At 44.2% G+C, this 20,966-nt stretch overlaps 1 protein-coding gene across 1 annotated transcript in view; it reads right to left on the reverse strand.

Moving 5' to 3' along the window:
* The window catches only part of plekha7a (pleckstrin homology domain containing, family A member 7a), a 137,665-nt gene that overhangs the window by 89,113 nt on the left and 27,586 nt on the right, over positions 1-20,966 (reverse strand).

The raw sequence follows: 20,966 nt of genomic DNA on the forward strand, positions 1-20,966 counted from the left end.
TTACATCACCTGAACGCCTTGTACAGGACATGTTTGATCTTTTTTTTTTTATCTTAAAAGTACCCTGTGTGGCAAAAAGGTTCAATAGTTCTCTGCTGGAAAGAGGAGCCAGTCTAGAGCAGGACAAACAGTATCCTCTAAAACCATATTAATCAAATCACCTGTCCCACGTGAGTCACTGTTCTTGCCCTTCTCTTTGAGGTGATCGGATTTACATTGATTCTAGTAAATCAACCTTTACATCTCTCAAAAGTTCAGGTATAGTACTATTTATAGGGCTTAGCAGGCTGAGGTATAAACCATGCAACATCACAGCTTAGACTCCGGCTCATGACCTTTCCTGCATGTCACACTGTCTCTCTCTCCCCCATTCATCCTGTCTCTCCTCTCCTCCTCTCCTCAGCTTCAGATTAATGTAATAATGGCAAACAAATTAAAAGTACCATTTATCCTCTCTCCCACTTGTTTCTCTCCATCCCACTCCTTCGTTTTTTACTGTACGCATTTGATACATTTTAACGTTTGTTTGTTGTGTGACGCAAGTGCTGCATTCAGTATGCTTGCACATTTTATTGTGTTGCTTTATAGTTCTGCCTTTTATCTGTGAAGCACATTGTGCTGCATTCACTTGTATGACATGTACTATATAAATAAATTGATTGATTGATTGATTTGTCTTTCTTCCTGCCTGGGTCTGACAACCCCTCATTTTTTACAACATTTCTTTCCTTCCTTCCCTCCCTCCCTCCTTTTAGTATCATCTGTCTCAACATCCTGCTTCCAACAGGAATGTAAGTGAGTTTAAGAATTTATTTTGGACAAACTACTGCCATTCATGTCTAATAGGCCACCATCTTCATCATCTTTTTTGTATTTTTCTAATCCCATCCCAGCTCCTCTCCATCTCCACAGCTGCCTCCTCCACACACACCCCCCCCCCACCACACCCGCTGCCTCCACCCCCACACCCCCCCACCCTCCTCCCCTCCCCAGACACGCACACTGGGTTATGCAGCAGCTCTGACAGTTAATTGCGGCTCCATCAAGTAGCAGGATGGGGATTCTTCAGCCCTGATGAGCAGTTCCATCTTGATTGTGGCTGTATTTTGGGAGACATTGTGGGTTGGGGTCGGGGTGGGTGGGGGTTGAGGGGGGTCAACACGTCATTGGTGCAACAGACAGAGACGTCCATCACGACCAATCAGAAGCAGCAGATGGAGTGGCGTCCACCTCTGTTGCTATTGCCGATATCACAAGGCAGAGGCAAAGCGTTTTTTTTCAGCCGCCCCATCCCTCCAGAGATTGCTTCGGGACACTTCGTTGCTATGGCGACGTCGAGCTGAGGCCATCTTTGGCTTTAAATAAGCCCCAATGTTGCCCATTGCAATAAATATTGCCAACGGCGCTGGGATTTTAGAGTGGGCATTTGAAAAGGGGGAAGTGAAAGTGTTTACTGCATGCAATGTATCTTCGGAAAAAGTGTGTGTGTGTGTGTGTGTGTGTGTGTGTGCGTGTGTGTGTGTGTGTGGACGATAGAAGAGCGAGGGTCGGCCGGACAGCGAGGGATTCGGCGTGGAGACGGACAGCCTGGCATGCTAATGGAAGACAAGTCTAAAGTGCATTCACATTCAAAACACTTCACAGCGTCCTGACAGGACCTGTCTCAGAGAGAGGAAGGGATTGTGTGTGTGTGTGTGTGTGTGTGTGTGTGTGCACATGTGCATGTGTGTGTGCCCATCAATGGGAAAACTGAGAAAGATAGCAAGAAAGAAGGAAAGGACCTAAAGATAGAAGATATAAGAAAGAAAGAAAGAAAGAAAGAAAGAAAGAAAGAAAGAAAGAAAGAAAGAAAGAAAGAAAGAAAGAAAGAAAGAAAGAAAGAAAGAAAGAAAAAAGAAAGAAAACAAATGAAGACAGCAAACTCACTAATTAATTAACCAACGAAAAAAAATGTCAGACAGGGAAAGTAGTGCCAGGAAGTGCCAGAAAGAAAATATTTCTTACAAAGAACAAGGACAGATGATAAATCGGTATAAGGAGAGGAAATAAGGAGGCGGGAGAGGGAGGAGTGGAGATATTTTTTAACAATTTCCATTTTCCATTTCGTTACACACTTTGACAGGACATTCGGCTGTTGCTGGCATCGAACCTGAGACCTTCCAGTTACGGACCGCTCTCTCTAACTTCTTAAGAGGGGTTTTAAGGATAAAATGGTAACAAAAGAAGCGCTGAATGATTGAGTAGCAAAGATACTACAAATACAAAGTCATTATTCTTCTTCCCGTTATTTCTATAGGTGCAAGAACCGTGTACTGCATGTAAGGCCCTGGACGTGACAGAAATGGACAGAAGTGTGATTTAAATGGATGGGACCGGATGTCCTTTCACTGGGGGACAGAGGGAGACAGAGGGAGACAGAGGGAGGCAGAGGGAGACAGAGGGCTTTGGAGGCAGCGTTTGATTCATGTGTCGAACCGCTGCTCCCACCTGACGCCTTCTGAGTCATAAGACACATACTGAGACAGAAAAAGGCATGGATTATACAGCTTAGGGAGCAAGGAAAAAGTGGAGAGAGACAATGAGAGAGAAAGAGATAGAGAGAGAGAAAAACTGCGCTCACATACAGACACAATCACACACACACACATATTTCACACTCGAGGCCCACTGATGAGCATCTTGTTATTGATTCGTTAGAGAAAACGCATCTAAATGCCACGCAGCGATACCAAATCACATCCTTATCTGACACGCCAGGACACTGTGACATTTCATATGACTAAATCAAAACACTGGCTCCTACGTTTAATTAAGGTAATATACTGCGCTAATCCAGGTGATTAAAGGTGGTAAAACCCCCATCTGTGAGACTGAACAAATCAAATATACACAGTCTTGGAGCCTCGCCCCTGGTCTTGGCATAATAAGAACCCATTTCTCTTCATAAACACCAGTGTAGCTCGGAGTAATTGTGACAAATTCGTTGGCTGGGCTGTAGTGAAGTTGGACGGGGATGATCTGTTGGCTTTGTGCACCGCTCACTGGGGTATTTCTGATATCCATAAAAAATAAATGCAGCCTCGGTTGTTTGTTCCTGAAGCGCAGCCTGCAGCCAGTTTTCATCACCACTTCCATGTTCTCGCAGCCATTCTACTGCAGCGTGTTCCTGCCACATCGGGGACATTTGGGGTATTTGAGTCAAGAGCCTGCAGTCAGCTGTGCTAATCAGAAGTAATGTAACACTAGCCTCAAGCCTGTAGTCAGCTCCACCTACCAGATGTAATATATTAACATGAGAGTCAATCTCCACTCAGCTGGCTTGGCTCAAGAGAGCAGAGCAGCAGGGAAACAGGCTGCTGCACAATTTTGAACCATTTGGTTATATAATTATGACAATAATCTCAAATCTATGTTTTAACCAAATCTTGAAAGACAAATACAAGCATGATGACAAACTCACAAATTTGTGCTTTTACCAGCATTAGATTGGCATTAGTGTTTGCTGGGTCTGGCCAAAAATACAACTTTCATCACTTTGTTAAAACTTGGCTTCAGAGACATGAACCCTGCCTCGCTCATTGGGGACACGCAGATCTGCAGTGGCATTTATTCTACAGGAGTAAATGTGCTTACAAATTGAAAAGTTTCAGAGCACAGTACAGAAATTTAGGCACTAAAAATAATATCCACCCCCACCTTGAATCTCAAGTTGCACATGTGCTCCTCTTTCCAATTCTCTAGGTGCAGAAGCTTGAATATATTTTCAGGTGCCACTGCTGCTAAAATATTAGCAATCTGAACCTCTGTGTCAGAAAGCAGGTAAACAGTGGCACTTTATGCCTCATTAGTAGGTGGAGCGAGGAATTCGGTCTTCCCACTGAGACTCGGAGAGGAGAATCGGTCCAGTTCTGCTCCGGCCTACACTCGGCTCGCCGGCTCCTCTGGGACCGACGCGAGACAGAGTTTCGTCTTGTTTGCAGTTGCCAATGTGGGCAGTGAAATACATGCACTGGAAATTTGTTTGGGTTGTCCCATTTGTCCTACTTAACTGCTTTCCTCCACAGCAGATAGTCTCTGCACTTAACAATGCCTCGCCGCCCTGCCAAACACACACCAGGCTTCACAAATTCATACGCACATAAAGCTGTCATTATGAGCAATTCGTTTGCAAGGCTTTGCACTTAACAGCGCTCCACTGCCTTGCAAAATACACAGAACTTCAGAAATTCATACACACATAAAATTGGAATTATGAACAGTGCATTTATTAGGCTTCCTCTTCGAACCACCCACATTAGACCACACTGATTTGCACCATTACAACTAGCACATACCAGTCATGGCTGGTCTATAATGGGGAGTGGATGGCATTTGGTGGGTGGAATTGACTTTCATATCTTTAAAGGTCTCATATTACTCAGTGTTCATGATTTTGTTTTCAAATAAACTATGGCTCAGCTTGAATTATGGCACAAAGGATTGCAACATCAAATCCTTTGTACCGGTAAAAAGTGGCTTGATTGAATGACTCTGAAGATCAATTCCTCACAGGCAGAACAGCCACAATACTGGACTCTGATTGGCCGACAACAATTTCAAATGAGGTAATCCTGCTGACTGGAGGCTTTCCAGGGCTGCAACCTTGCCTGACTGGAAGGGTTTTAGCAGTTTTTAATAACCTCGTCCCCAGGCGATTGTATGTTACACGTCGGTTACTAGGTTAAACACTATGCAAAAGAATCACCAGGTAGATCCTATGCTCATGTAGGCTTTAGCCTGAGGTGCCACACTATGACTGGAGTTTGTCCAAGCATATTACTTTAAATTTAGCTAACAAAATCTAATTTTAACAATGTCTAAAATTTGAATTCCTATCATAGGGCCTCTTTAAGGTCCTATATACCAGTGATTCTCAACCTTTTTCATATCAAGGACCTCTAATTTAGTCCACATTAGGGCCACGGACCCCCATTTGATGAGATTTTATCTCTTGGACCCAAATCTATAGAATATTTTTATTGTTTGATATGACTTTGTTCAGAATTCCATCACTATCTGTATTGTAGGTAGAGAGATAACAGAGAAACTATGATCAAAACAGTCATTCTTCTACATTCTCTAATTGTGTTAACTTCTTGTAAATCAAATAATGGTGAAGTTTAACACTTCATCAATTGGCTGGGGACCCCCTGGAACCCTCTCAAGGACCCCTGGTGGTCCCCGGACCCCACGTTGAGAACCACTGCTATATACACATCTGAGTACTAGTGGAGTACCGGCTAACTCACTGGTGATACTACCAATCTCTCATTATACCTGTTAGCATTACTAAGTTAATCATTTTAACCATTTTATAGTGTGTTGACTATAAAAGAAAGCCAGATATATAGAAGTCAACATGGCAAAGAGAATGACAGGTGAACAAAAATACAAAACAGAGGTTGAGATTTGGTTCAACAATAATATACAAATGTGTGGCTTGTGATGGGAATCTATAGTGGGAGTGGATACCCTCTTAGCGTGTTTTTTTGTCATGCTTAGCCCTGCCTCTTCGTGCCTCTACAGTAGATTCTTTGATTGCACACAAAGCTGTCTCAGATTAGGCAGGGATTAGAGCAGCGCTGCCCACTCGCACTGCGCCGGCCTGGGAGTAACGTGAGACCTGAGACTCTGGCAAGCTCAAAGGGTTTCAGTGGCAAACAGATGGAAAACGGGGAGCTGGCTGATAGGAAACCCACACAACCGTCTCTGGAATGAAGTACGGACAACAGCAAGAGTTTATCATCCCCAGCCCACATCAGTGTTAAAAGCTCTACTTTAAATCTGCCGTTTCCATCTCACGGTGTCTAGTAAAGAGCATCTCCTCTGTAATAAGATAATTGAAATATTTTTTAAAAAGTATTAAAATTTAGTCTAATTTCCCCTGAGAGCACAAACAAATTATCATCTTAATCATCATAAAAGAGCATCTAAATAGGCATGATTTCAGTATTACGATCTAAATAACCTCTGCACTAGATCCAAAACTGAGACAAAAACAGGGACAAACGTGGAACCAAAACCAGAATTACTCCATACACCATTTTTAGAAAATGAGCAAATATTGGTAATTGATTAGAGTAAATATTGGCAATGCAAACTTAGTCAAACAGTGCCATAAAAACGTCCATATTGTGGTAGCTTTCCCTGAACCTAATGGTACACTTCAACTTTGTGGAAAAATAGCATCACTTGATCAGACAAGAGCTGACCATGGAGCATCAGGGGCCGCACACAACCAAACAGTCCTTTACTAGGCAATCAACTTGAACCGATCCACCTCTGCCAAGCTGTCTCGGAACCATGGGACTTAACTTTGATTATATCTTTTTCCCTTATTAAAACCAATGTAGTACAAGGCCATGATCTGCTCTCTCCTACAGAATACACAGTTATAGAATGCTGAATGTCTCTAGAGTGATACTGTGCGTATCTGTATGATTTATATTGTCCTCTTTGCACTCAACGTCAAGTATGCAGTGTTATTATGCAAGTTGTCCATATGTCTCTGCACCAGTCACCATGACAAATTCCTGGACAGTTACTGTTATCGTTTGCTTTTCATTTATATGCCTTTGCACCAGTTTAAATAGGTTTAATTCTAGCCAAGATTTAATCATTTCTAGGCAGACCCTTGACCAGAATTAATGCTGTCTATCCTCAACAGACATACAGACTATTTTTATTCTTGTAACACAACCCACACACATTTCTTCACTAATGACACCAGGACAGCTTTCTGATGTACACTTATTGCACTAAGCGATGTAAATGACTCTGATTCTTTCCTACCTTCTAAGCCCAAGGCCCATGCAGGAACCCACGCTTTCCCAACAAGTGCTTAGCATCTTCGCTCCACTCCAATGCAGCCAAAACCAGCAGAACTGTAGGCCTTTTGAAGTCGTTGGCCTTCAGAATGTGCACTGAGCAAGCTATGGTCCATCAGGCTCCTGTACGGTACCGTTTAACGCCAATAAACTCAAATCCAACAAGACTTTGGGTGTGATATGGGGGACGATGGAGGGATCTCCTCATCTCTCTGTAACTCAAACTGCTCATGTTCACAGCTGGCTTCTATCCTCTCAGCCCTGATCCTCTCACTCCTGCCGCAGCACCCTCTGCATCTGATGAAAACCAACGTCAAAAAAGACAGATTACACTCGCAACCAACGGCTTTCTGGACTGGATTTAGCCACCAAACCTTCGGTGAACTCTCCATGTCCCCGCTACGCAGTGAAAACAAGTGTGTTTGGGGTTTTTTCTCCCACTTCTCATGAATAAGACTGGCTGAAACAAGGGCAAGTCTAGCATTGTGAACAGGGTGACATTTGTACAGAGGGTCCCGTCTAAGAATGTGGAATGAGCGGATAGGGTTGGACATAATGCTAATGAACCATACTAACCATGCAGAATATGGATTTGTAGATAGAGATGCCTTGGGTTAAATAGGCTAGAAATGAGCATAGATTCTAATCATTTGGAAAATATTGTTGTCGGGTGAAAAAGTCACAACTCAATCCACAATCCTAATTTAAAATGAAGGATTACATGGTTGCTCTATGGGTTGAGGCAGTTCTGCAACACCTTTAAAAACTTGTGGGATAAACTGAAAAATGCATGGCGGTCAAGCTAAAAACAAGGCTGTGGTTTTCACCAGATAACAGCAATATGATAGTAGAACGAAACTATGATTTCTCTCTGGGGAATATGAATGTGAAATACACCTCCACCCCCCATTCCCTCAATAACTGCTGCCAGGGTTCCTTTGTGCAAGACACCAGAGAAGCTAAACTACCCACCTTGCCAAACTAATACAGTTCTTCATGGTCTAAATTCACAGTATAACAATAGTCACAAGTATGAGACTGATAGAAGTCAAATGAAAGGAAGGTCTTGAAGAAATATCAAGAAAATTTCAAATCACACAGATCCTTGTCACTCTTGTCACAACATTCTCAAGTTGGTTCTATTCTGTTGAGTGTGACCCTGTGCTACACTGAACTACTTCACTGTGCTGTTTATATTTAGCCTACTGTCATATAGCACATCTTGTCGGACTCTGCACTATATGCCGTGTATGAAATGTGCTATACAAATAAAGCTGCCCTGCCTTGCCATGCCTATATAAAGTCCTGTTGTCCTGCACCTAGTGTGTCAATCCTGTACTGTGTAACTATTTTGCAGAGGAGTGACCAAGTCAACTTTGCTCAAGTCCCAAGCCAGTCTCAAGTCTTGAGGCACAAGTCTCAAGTCAAGTCCCAAGTATAAAAGTAGATTATCAAATCAAGTCCAAATCAAGTCCATGTCATTAATGTCAAGTCTCAAGTCTAAATGTAGAACACCAAGTCAATTTAGAACAAATCAAGAGTCCAGTATCAATTTAACATCTTAAAGAAAACAAAATATCTAGGACATTTCAATGCAATGTGGTTTTAATAGGATAGAAACTTGGCAAGAGCATCATGAGTTTGATTTCTATAATCAGTTTCAACTTCAATATTCAATCATTCCATACAAATTTAGAGAACAGAATTTAAATTCAGTCGTCTGCTGGAACAAATCTCATCACTTTCAATCTAAGTCATTTACACAAACACAAGATCTTTTGTCAAGACTTTAGAAACAATTTCGAGTCATCAAAGTACAAGTCAAAGTCGAGTCCTGAGTCACCAGAACCAAGTCAAGTCAAGTCTCAAGCCTTTTCTTCATGCATCAAGTCAAGTCTCAAGCATTTAAAATTGCGACTCGAATCTGACTCGAGTCCAAGTCATGTGACTCGAGTCCCCACCTCTGCTATCTTGTAATGTGTCAGCACTAATCAGGTAAATTTCCTGTGCACACATTGTACTTGGCGAACAAGAGATTCTTATTCTGAATTTGATTTAGAATCAAAATCAGAATATTATAATATTTATTATAAGTATTCTAACAAAAAATACCGCTTTCCTGTTTACATGGGGGAACAGGAATACAGTTTTCCGGTTTGCACGGGTGGTTGCTCGCTCTGAAGTAATCACCGACTGGTATTTACACTTTACCCACCTTTCTTTTTAACCACACCAGCACCTCCACAGACAAACCGCAGTGTCAAAGCAGCCACAGCCATATGACAGCCTCTTTTTCAGCACAGTCCCATCCAAGTCTGCTGTGGTGACAGCCTGACACTTTATGACAGAAGGGCGCCCTCTCTGAGAGTGACTTGTCGGGGAATTCGTTTTGTCAAAGTGTCAGTCTCATCAAACACCCAGCCGCAGCAGTGTGTCAACACTGAGGAGGAGGAGAAGACAGATACAGTGAATGGCGGATTCTGCTGGAGACTACAGAGATTAGATGCTTGGACAGATGCTTGCGCTGTACCTTTTCCCTCGCACACTCTCTGTTCAGTTCTCTTTCATTCTTTCTAGGCCTGTTTTTGGTTAGAAATACACAGGTAAAATGTAGTGTGTGTGTGTGTCTATGTGTGTGTGTGTGTCTGTCGGTACCAGGGAAGAAATTCCCAAGGCCATGTATTTGTACCCTTGATCTGATTTTTAGAGGCATTTTAGTCCATTTCAAGGGCAATTTTATTAAACTATGAAATAATACATTTGCATTGAATACTGACAAATAAACGCTTACTTTGTACCACTATGATTCGTTTTAACTTCTTTCCCACTGCTGGAAACTGCCATCAGGCCTTACAGTTGAGAATGGTGCTGTTTTCTCCTCTCTATCCCCAACCAGTTCATCTTCCACTCCTCCACTGTTTTTTTTTTTGTTTTTTTTTATTTTTTGGTTAATGTAGTGGTTTGTGTTGGGTTGGCATTTTCTCCTACTGCTGGCTGCATGGTGCCAAAATTTTCTCCTGCTTCAGGCGGCATGCTCGGTTGTTCTCTGATCAAAAATCATTCCATTTTTGTTGTCCAGAACGCAATAGAAAGAATCACCTGGTCATAAGCTTCCATGAATCACCTACAGTAGTCCACAGGGACAGTGGTCACATGATTGTGTTAATATTCACTGTCAATTCAATGGAAAAAAATGTGAACATGGTGAAATGCTTTTTTGAATTGTCTGTATCCATGCCTCAGTATATAGTCTCTCCGCTACTCATTCACTTTGCAACCTCCTATTACAGTTCCTCTCCCCTAGGAGCCATTACCTATCAATCTATCCTCACCATTACGTCTGTTTTGCCTTCAGGCGATGGTTTAACACTAATCCACACCTTTATTCCTTCTCCGGCGAGGTGAGAAATCATTTTCCACAAATTCAAGACTCAAGGCTTAAAGCAGAGATGACAGGATAGCACCTCTGTAATAGACTTTTTTCCTGCTAAGATTTTCATTTGAGACACACGCATTATTCATTCAACACGGTGCCATCTAAATATTTGAGAGAGGTTAAGCTCATTGCCCGGCTCTCAAGTTAAACCAGACTCATTATGAATGAAGTGGTAATATGAAATGTTTGTCTGTGTATACGTATGTATAGGTGAATGTACAAGTACGACAGAGCTCAGTGTGTGTGTGTGTGTGTGTGTGTGTGTAGGGATGAGACAGAGACTGTCAGACAATCTGCTCCCTCCACTCCCTGCTGTGACACCAGGCCCAATCCATTTACATCCCTGAGCCGCCGCAATGCTGACAGCCACACACACACACACGCACACACACACACACACACACACACACAGTATGCTCCATCTCTCAAACGCACATAGACAGTTTAATAACATACCAAGACACACACAAGGCAAAATGCACACATGCACAAACAGTGCACACAAACACATCTCTGGGGTGTCTTGGTAACTCAGAGAGCTAAAGGCAAATTTATGGTTTCTGCGGCGTGCCCGGTGTTCACGGTGCGGAGGGTCTGTGCTCCGCAGGGGGTCTGCGGAGGGTCCGCACTGAGCTCCACGCTCCTCTCAAAAAATGAAACTCTGCGGAGGCCTGCGCACATGCCGCAGTCAGTTCAGAGGCTATGATTGGTTAGTTATGTTAGTTGGTTACCAGAGAAGTACTAGAGTCTAAGTTTAATCAAGCCAAGTGACAGCCGACAACCGGCAAAAATGGACAATAGGAGGGGATTCTGTGCTCTCCGTGAACACCGCGCTGCTACCGCATTCACCGTGAAATGCTGTGGCTCTGCAGAGAGAACGGTCTTGCCGTGAACACCGGTCACACCGCAGAAACCATAAATTTGCCTTAAGGCACATTACAAGGTGAACACCATGTAGAGTTCACGCAGTGTGGGTTTGAATCCGTGTCATGACCTTTGTCACATGTCATCACCCTTCTCTCTTGCCTTTTCCCTGGCTCTGCCCACTGAGTACTGTCATACTGAATACTGTACAAAATCTGAAACACCAATGAAATATTCAATTACATAAATAAACAATCTTATTTCAGGATTAAAGATTGCCCTTATCAAATCACAACATGTTGAGCCAATCAGCACCTTTCGTCAATAGGTCAAGTAGATACGGCCACTAGAAAAACTCTACACACTAACACTCAATTAACACTCGTTAACAGTCAACACTCAACACCCCCACCCCCTCCAAACACACACACACACACACACACAAATACAATCGATACTCTCAGGCGAACACGAGTCGGCACTCATTAAGCTTTCACGCTCACCTCATGCCTTCACGGCTGACTGGTGCTGCTGGCTTATGCTGGATTAGCGGGCCAAACAACGGAGTCTGGCTAAGTACTTCCTCACACAGCGAGTGAACACAGTGTCATTTGAATGTAAACACACGGGGAGAATAAGCAGGAATGCCGGGGCGGAGTCTGGCGGTGTCAATGACGTCTCTGTTGACAGGTGAGGGAATCATTAACTCGAGCGACCTCAAGGGATCGCGGTACTTTCGCTGAATACACAGAACATGTTTTCAGTGAAGTACCGCTGCTTTTAGTCTTATACTCTTGCACTGTCACTGCCTTGAGGCCAGTACTTTTACTGAATACACAGAACACGTTCCAGTGGAGGCCTGTCATGGAAAGTTTGGAGTGAGATTAATAACACTTCACCATGTCGGAGGACTGACAAACAAACACAAGACTGCAGCGTTATCGCCTCTTCCTCCTGGACAAAACAAATATCTAATTTCTATGTGGTGCTGTGCTTGGTATTCAATAAAACTATCCTCTCTTTACACCCTGACCCCAAACAGAACTTAGGCATTTTCCTTTTTCTGTCAGTGGGGCGGCGGTGGTAACTTTTCAATATTTTGCTCTTCCAACACGGAGGCATATCCCTCATAATAACTGGCAACTGCTCTCCAAAGCCAAAGCCTTTTGTACACTCATATCTTTTTCATCTATCTGTGCCTTTGTCAAATCATTGTCCTGTACATCATGCTACTTGAAAGCAGTTTTTGGGCTGGGCCACAGGCACAGCACCTTGCACTGCCCTGATGTTAAACATTTTCAAATGCACACGCCTGGAGGCACGGCTGTCCAGCGGAGATATGAGGTGTTGCGTTGAAAAAAAAACAAATCCATTAAAGGAATAGTTCACCCAAAAATGAAAATTCTGTCATCATCTACTCCCCCTCATGCCAGTTGAAACACAGGTGAAGTTTGTCCATATAACACACAGGGAGGTTGCCAGCACAACTCCATAATAGCAGCCTTCTCCAAAACAACTGAAGTCAGTGGGGACCAGTTCTTCAGAGTTCCAAAAAGACCTACAGTATATTTACACCATCATTTAGTGCAAATCTTAACTACAGCTGACTGATTTGCAACAAATAATGGTGTATAGGTCTTTCTATTCACAGTGTGTTTGGCTGTTTTTGTTTTGGAACTCTAAAGAACAGGTCCCCATTGACTTCAGTTGTTTTGGAGAAGGCTGCTACCAAGTTGTGCTGGCAACCTCCCTGTGTGTTATATGAACTAACAAGTTTCACCTGTGTTTCATTTGGCATGAGGGTGAGTAGATGATGACAGAATTTTCATTTTTGGGTGAACTATTCCTTTAACCACCTTAAACACCAGAGCAGCCCAGCCATCATTAGGGACACCTAGTCTTGTTTTGTTGAAAAACTAGGACAGCTGAGAGGATTACAGACTGGTGAGAAGTTTCTGGAAAGACACAGTACCACCCTACACCAGCACACAAACTTCTACTTAACCATTATACCATTATTTGCGCAAATGATAAAAAGCATGAAAAGAGAGCAAGCTGTGCAGGTGGGACAGAAATATAAAACAATATCTCATCCAAAACGAGCATGAAAAATCAAGATGACAAGATGAGAAACAGTGACACAAATGACATCAAAACTGTGTAAAAAACAAGGGAAATAAAATAAACTGAAAGTGTGGCTGTGAGTAGTTCATCTCCCGCAACTATGCAATCCATTTCTATGGGCATCCTAAGCATGAAGAACTTTGCATTTACGCAGTAAAACGTTGAATTTGACTTGGACAAAGGAGGTGATTAGGCTACAGGTACAGCGTTCAGTGCGAGTGTGAGTCAGAGTATTTCACCGTGGAGAGAGTAGAGTGGGAGTGGATAGCGATGGAGTTTGTTTTGGAGCTCAGGGCTATTTCCTGATTCCTCTCTCTCTCTCTCTCTCTCACTCTCTCTCTCTCCCTTTCTTTCCTTCTCTCCTCGCCCTGAGCTCGGCCAGCCGGCTGATCTGACAGGTCATTGACCTGCCCAGCGGTCTGAGGGATGACTCACTCACCAACTCCGCCCCCCCTACCCCCCCACCCCCCACCTACTCCCCACTCCCTCTACCAAGTGCTGTTGCTGTTGTTGCTGCTGTTGACACCCCTACACATAAACATGCATAATAACATGAATACATAAAGCTAATGTATGCGTGTGGACTTGTCACACGGCCACATACATGCTTGCACACACACAGACACACTTGAGATGTTACATGCTCACCATATGTTAAATTACATCCGTTTAAAATGCCTCCTCATTATGCTTGACCACACAGGCGTTTCATAAAACGCTGGTAGTGCGGGTGGTGAATCAGTATTCTGGTGGTTAAGCTACAGGAGTCTATGGAGGTTAGAGACTGTTACAGTATCTGACAGAGGAAGAGGAGGAGGCGCGGGTCTGTTCTCCCCTCAGGGAATGAGGATTGATGGTGTTCATTTGAGAGCGGGTCACATCTGCAACCGTGTGATAAATGTAATGATGTCATTACTGCTGCTGGGGGGGGAGGGGGGGGCGCGGGACCAGAGACCTATGGTGCTCCGATGGAACAGAACCAGTAAATCTCTCCAATCTCCGCTTCAACTTTCCATGAGAAAAACATGTTATTCTCATCTGCTCAAAAATGTCTAATAAGCCTAAATGTCTAAACAACAGCCTTAGGAATGAGTTTATGGAGGAACAACATGAAACAGTTCAGTGCTTAAAAACAGCAATATTGTCAGTCACAATGTCACACTGACCAGTAAACCTGTCTATTCACCATCTTCTATTTCACTGCACAGGCAAAACCTGGTTTCCCGGTTCTGTGTAAGCCAGGCACAAAATAATCACAAAAGAAAAACCAGTTTGGTCACTATCACCGTTTGGGAAAACACTGAAACCACTTTGGCTTACTCCCAACTGAACAAGTATGCATTACACCAGACTCATTGGATCAACATCTGACTCCAACAGCGACAACATTTTTTCCAAAACGTGGAAAGGTCAGTGGGCCAAGCATTGACCCCGGATGTACGCCACAGCTGAATTGTCCAGTCACATAATCAGAATCACTTTTATCAGCAAATACAGTAAACATACATACAACATACATAGAGTTTCACAGCACCTCATAGCATGGAGCAGCAATGTCTGCATTTCCCAAGTTAGAGAGTGCTGTGACTGCACAGGAAGGGGTGGGGGGGGGCACACATGGGGTTGTGGTACAATACCTGCAGGGCGCATGGTAGAAGGGATGTCCGGGGTGAGGTAAGTGATTGCAGTATCCGGACTGACTCCACATGGTGCTTCTGGTGTTCCACTTGATTACAGTTCACAAGTGCCGCTGCTTTTGCTTTTGCCTCCGCTGCCGCTTCTCGCTTTCTAATTCTAGTGCCGTGGAATCAGACTTCAGGCTGCTGGGAGTCACTTTAATCAGCGTCTCCTCTCGCTGTCTTGAGTGGCTCCATGGGGAGAGACGGAGAGGTGTACAGCTGAGAGGAGGGATTACTGAGAAAATGAGATGAGAAAATGCGGGAGGGGCTAAGCAGAAAGCGAGAGACAGGGGATGAGGTCAGGTAAGGGAAGTCTGGTGCGGTTTACACACCTGGAAATGAGGTCTCCTCCTGCCTCCCCCCTCCTCCACAACACCACCGCTACTCAGCAGAGTCTCGCACGATTGCCCCTGGTGATGTCTGACATCATAGGTCACCTCTTTAATCCCAGCTCAAGACAGTCATTTTTTCCCTTGCGTCCCAGGTGTATTCAAGCATAATAGAGGTCTTTCAGGTGAATCTGGCTGAGCTGTATCTTTTGCGTGTTAAATCATGCGTCATGCGTCTCCGTCTTACATCTCCTCTGGCTCGATCTGGCTCGTACCTCCGGGGTCTTCGACCTCTCAAGACGCAGATCTACCACACAGTGTTCTAACACAGGTAACCGATTTCAGGAGGGAATCTCAGAGACCTCAGTTTCTCCAGCAATCTCCGATGCAAAATAGGAGCTGTATTTGTCTTGTAAATGTACAGTACATTCTCTCCAAAGTTCCCAGGTGCCACAAATCCGGTTCTTCTTCACATGAATCAGCGAAATCTACAGTCCCCGCGTCCCTCCGCTGTAGCTAGTGCGTCTCTGAGATAGTCGGCACCGGCACAAGCGCTTCTTTCCCAATCACCGGCTTCCCACTGACTCTCCAGCTTCATGAAACAACAGCGCTGCACGGAGCTGAATGACTGAGCACACACAGAGACCGAGAGAGAGACACAGAGAGAGAGAGAGAGAGAGAGAGAGGGAGAGAGAGGCGGGAGGTGGCAGAGAGAGTATGCGTATCAGAGAATGGGAGAGAGAGAGAGAGCGAGAGAGAGAGGAAGAGGTAAACACAGTGAAGCTGCATTCCTTTTCCCGCCTCATGCTCATCTGGCAGGATATGCACCGCTGAGAGAGCGAGTGAGAGAGAGCGAGAGAGAGAGGGAGGGTGAGGGAGAGAGAGAGAGAGGGAGAGGGAGGGTGAGGGAGAGAGAGAGAGAGGAAGAGAGACAGAGAAAGAGAAAGAGGGAGTGAAAGAGACAGTGACCACATTTATGTGCACACAAAATTGCAGTGCGAATTAAGACAATAATGCAAGTAAGGCAGGATCCGTGTAAACACCTCACTCTGAGTATGTCGTAGTCAAGTGTAAATGCAGTAACATATGTAGAGTACTCAGATTTTACTCACATGAGTAGAGTCCAGTCAGAACATTTATACACCTTAATTGCATTTCAAGTGTGATCAATTTGCACAGGTGCAGAGTCTGACCTAGATGTTGTTCGATAAGGAGCGAATAACCCCATGTCACATGCAAACCTGACAATCATGGGGAGTTGTGACTTTATAGAATAATGTAAACAGCTCAATATTGGGAACAGTATTGACATTACTGGCTATAATGTGAATGTAAATACAGCCATCTGAAAAAGGCATAAAATCTAAAGGGGGATGGCAGAGACAGAAGGAGAGCAAGACAGAAAGCTAGGAAAAAAACTAGAGGAGAAATGAGAAGACAGATAGAAAGAAGAGCTAAAAACAGACACAGGCCGACTCTTACAGTCCACAGCAGTTAGCAGCAGCAGCCCACTGCCTGACTCAAACCTCCCAATCAGCAGATGAAGCCTGCAGGTGAGAGGTCACCTCTGTGCAGCTAAACAGAGATGTGCTGTCTCCCCGGAGAGCTGGACTACTCCAGTGCCCTACTGAGCAGAGCGTCGCCGTGACCCTGCTGCAAGGACGACCGCACTCCACCTGGGGAAAGGCTGGCGGCACCGCCATAAAGCTGGCGAAACGACAGCTTCACTCACCGCAGGTCAAAGTCCAGACGCATAATCAGATTTAGGAAGAAAGCTCAAACAGGGAGGCAGCGACTTGAGAAGCTAGGACCCATTTCGGCATTGAATAAACTCAGGAATTTTCTGTTTTCTTTTTGTATGCTGCCTACTGCTGAGTGCACTGTTCATTTAATTTTCTGCAGGTTTTGACTTTAATTTGACAGCGAATGTTGTTAATTGGTGAATGTGTGTAAACTGCATTTCCCTTGCATCATATCGTAAACGGAAAAGTGCATGTTTTCAGGTTGGGTTTTCCCTTTGAGAACTTGTTAAGTCATTGATTTACGACACATTACACCCTGTTATGGCACTGTTACAATCATATTGCATCACTGCTCCATGTGAAGTCGAAAACCCTCCGCCTGATGAGAGCAGGAGCTCGTTTGTGAAGCCTAAGTCATCCACATTTCCAAGCAACTGTGTCCATGTAGCTCATACAAAAGCGTTGTCCCCAACACAGAGACGCCCTCCCTCAGGACATGTTCGGTCGTGGCATTCATAACCCACTAAACAGATTTCCCCTCTTATCAAATCACGAGTCAGTTCCAGTAAGCGTCCACTAGGGGCAGAATCAGACTCATTTAATCCAATAGAATAGATTCACTGGCAAGGCCCTATTGCATTTAGAGCTTCCATTTTGGCCATTTAGCTGATGCTCTTCTTATCCTGAGGAACTTACAACGACAACAACAGCAGAATAAGCTTTGATTCCTTGATCACTAACATCAAAAGCAATAAATAGTGAGGAGTTCAAAAGTCAGAGTGTCCTGACAATATCCCTGTGACGCTTCAATGAGTGCTAGGTAAAAAACAAAAAGAATAGCCTTAACTCCTTGCACCCTGAGTTTCCCCTTAAATTTCCCCTAAAGTACCTTCAAAGTTACAATTTTTTTACATACTGTAAAACAATGTCACAAACATGCTCTGTTTCTGCTCGTTACAACACTTCACTGAAGCTATAGCACACTTATATTGAGTGAAATATTCATAATTCATAACAGAAGTTGTTTCTAATTTTGTTCATATGTCTCACTTTTATTAAATTGTAGATATTTCACTTCGGAACAAATATTATAATAATAGTAGTAGTAGTAGCAGTAGTAGCAGCAGTAACAGTAGTTGTAGCAGTAGTATTGCAGTCTGGTAGTGTGTGTGTACTGCTTGGTAATTGTACTAAATCAGACAAGGTTTGCCATATTAAGTGTGGAGTCATAAAACCTTGCCGACCTCTGACCCCATACAGACTGAATGTTGGAGTTTATTCACACAGCCTGGAGGAACATCATCCTCTCCCACAGACTCTGCTGTAATTGGCTGGTTACATCATGCCTCTGCGCCGTGGAGAAGGGACAGAGGGAGAAAAGGAGGTAGGGAAGGAGGGAGGGGAGGCAAGGAAGGAGGAAAGGCGAAGGTTGGAAGGGAGGGAAAGAGAAAGGGAGGAGGTGAGGGATTCAGAATGATGAAAAGAACAGAGGAGGCGGGAGGGAAGGAGGTGGGACAGACCGTCTCCCGCTGTTTGTTTTTTGTGAAATTCAATTCCAGCCCAATCTAATCAGGGCTGGGAAACACAGGGGACCCTGCTCCTTCCTCCCCTCCTCCTCCTCCTCCCTCCTCCCTCCTCCTCCCTCACAGTCTTTGCTCTCCTTGTTTGAAGAAGCAGGTGGACTGGCTCCACCTCTGCTCATCTGTCCGTCTGCACACACACACACACACACACACACACACGCACACCCCAAAATGAGGCGAGGTACGCAATCGCCTCACTGACACACACACAAAAACGCAAGATACATATAAACAGATATTTGAAGTCACATCAGACACATGTATATGTACACACATGCATTTTCTTCTATTTGCACATGCAAATAGAAGATAGACATATTCATACACACAGAGATACGCATACACAATCACAACATATGGACGTGCACGCGCACACACACACACACACACACACACACACACACACACATACAGTGTTTCTCGTCCTGCAGACAGATGACAGCTGTGGTGAATCATCATGTCAGTGGGTGAGATGGCAGGAGTGTGATTGGGGCTGCGCTTCGGCTTATCAGTCTCTTACAGCCAAACCCACCCCCCCCCCACCCCCCCGCACCCCTAACACCCCCCACCCCACCGCCTTATGCCCACTGTCAAGGTCACGTCTCAGCTCCTATTTCAGGAATGCCTTTAAAGAAAAACTCGACGGATCTCTCTCTCTCTACCTGTCTCTCAGTTTTACTTTTAACTTCTCTCTGACTTAAAGGTGCATCAAGTAAGATTTTACAGTCCCATAGCACAAAACGACCATAATACATCCGTGAGGGTTTGATAGGTTTGTTAATCAATTCAAATGACGCAATGATTATTTTGCCAGGTGCTGAGATTTCTGGCTTTCTAAACTCACTTTCTGATCCATACTCTGTTTTAGAAACAAACCCCTTTTGGGCATTTTTTTGCCTTTATTTGATAGGTGAAAGTAGAGAGACGGGAAACATTGGGAAAGAGAGAAGGGGAATGACATGCGACAAAGGTCCCGGTCCTGACTCAAACCCAGGATGTCACATGGTACAAGCCTTGAGCCAGCAGGACGTCCCAGAAGTATTATTTTGCATCGTGAAATATTATCTCCTCACTAGACATTTCTGTTGGATCTCTGCTCCATTTAGCTAGCTTTCTCCTTCTGTGGTGAAAATGTAACCTTTATATTTCTGCCCATTGCAGGCCACAATTAGCTGTATCAGAGACCTGTTGATGTAGGTTGATAAAAGTTCTAAAATACTTACTACCCCTTTAATCTGCTGCATTAGGCAAGGTTTCTATGTAAAAATGCACCCATCTTATCAACCTAAATCACAAAGTGGGGCTGCAACAGAGAAAAGCATCCCATCCCTCCTGATTGAGACAGATTCACCATATTTCCCAATTGAAATTCTGGTGTTGAGTATGGACACTGGTGGGAAATCTTCCCTGCACAACCTTCAGAGTAAAATACAAAACTTTCTCCTGAACAGCAGCGAGCGAGCGCTCTCCGCCCAGAGAAAGATGGATCAACCCCCGGGTCCAACCTGAACCTCTTCACCACCTCCTCCCCCACCAGCCGCGGAGAAGGAGAAATTTAATTTACTGGTGTCGTGTTACATGATGTCTCATTAATGATGTCCAAAAAAATTCAAGCAATTACCTCTCCCTGCCATTTGGGGCTGCCAACTTGCAATGTTGTCTAGTTTAACTTCCTCTTATTTTCATCTCTGCCTGCACTCTGCCTCTCACGCACACATAATCTCATCCACTCTCTCCCACACAGGCTCTCTCACTTTCTCACACTTGTTTATAGTCTCTCCCTCACTCAGACACAGTCTCTCTCTCTCTCCCTTCTTTCCTGCGCCTCGCCTGTGTTCACTCACAGCCTGGTGGGACTCTGCATTAGTTTTCTCAGGAGAACTTGATCAATCATACAGCCGGTCAGGACTCAGGGTGGAGAACTGGCTAATAACACAAGCTGGATGTCTCTGGATGACAAATGGGCAGATTGCAGCGAATGAAAAGGGAAATCATTCAAAACAAAGTCTATTTGTATGTGTGTGTGTGTGTGTGTGTGTGTGTGTGTGTGTGTGAGTATCCACAGATGAACTTCAGAGGAAAGTGTGCATGTGAGTGGGTGCATGTGCTGGAACTAAGAGAGTTGGCTAGTGGATATACTATTATTTGCTTCATATAATTCAAGAACGTGCTCCTCTTTCTTGGAGGAAGCTTTAGTCTTTGCTGGCATGAATGATGCTTAGAACGTGTGTGTGTGTGTGTGTGTGTGTGTGTGTGTCTGTATCAATATCCCGGGGGAACTTTTGATCCAGATTCTTCAATCTTCAGTCTCATACTTGCTGGGCACACATGCACACACGCACA

The sequence above is a fragment of the Centroberyx affinis genome, unplaced genomic scaffold (genome assembly GCF_046629955.1).
Source record: "Centroberyx affinis isolate AG114_WGS23_722 - 3 ecotype Tasmania unplaced genomic scaffold, CSIRO-AGI_Caff_v1 ptg003986l_1, whole genome shotgun sequence".
NCBI lineage: Eukaryota > Metazoa > Chordata > Actinopteri > Beryciformes > Berycidae > Centroberyx > Centroberyx affinis.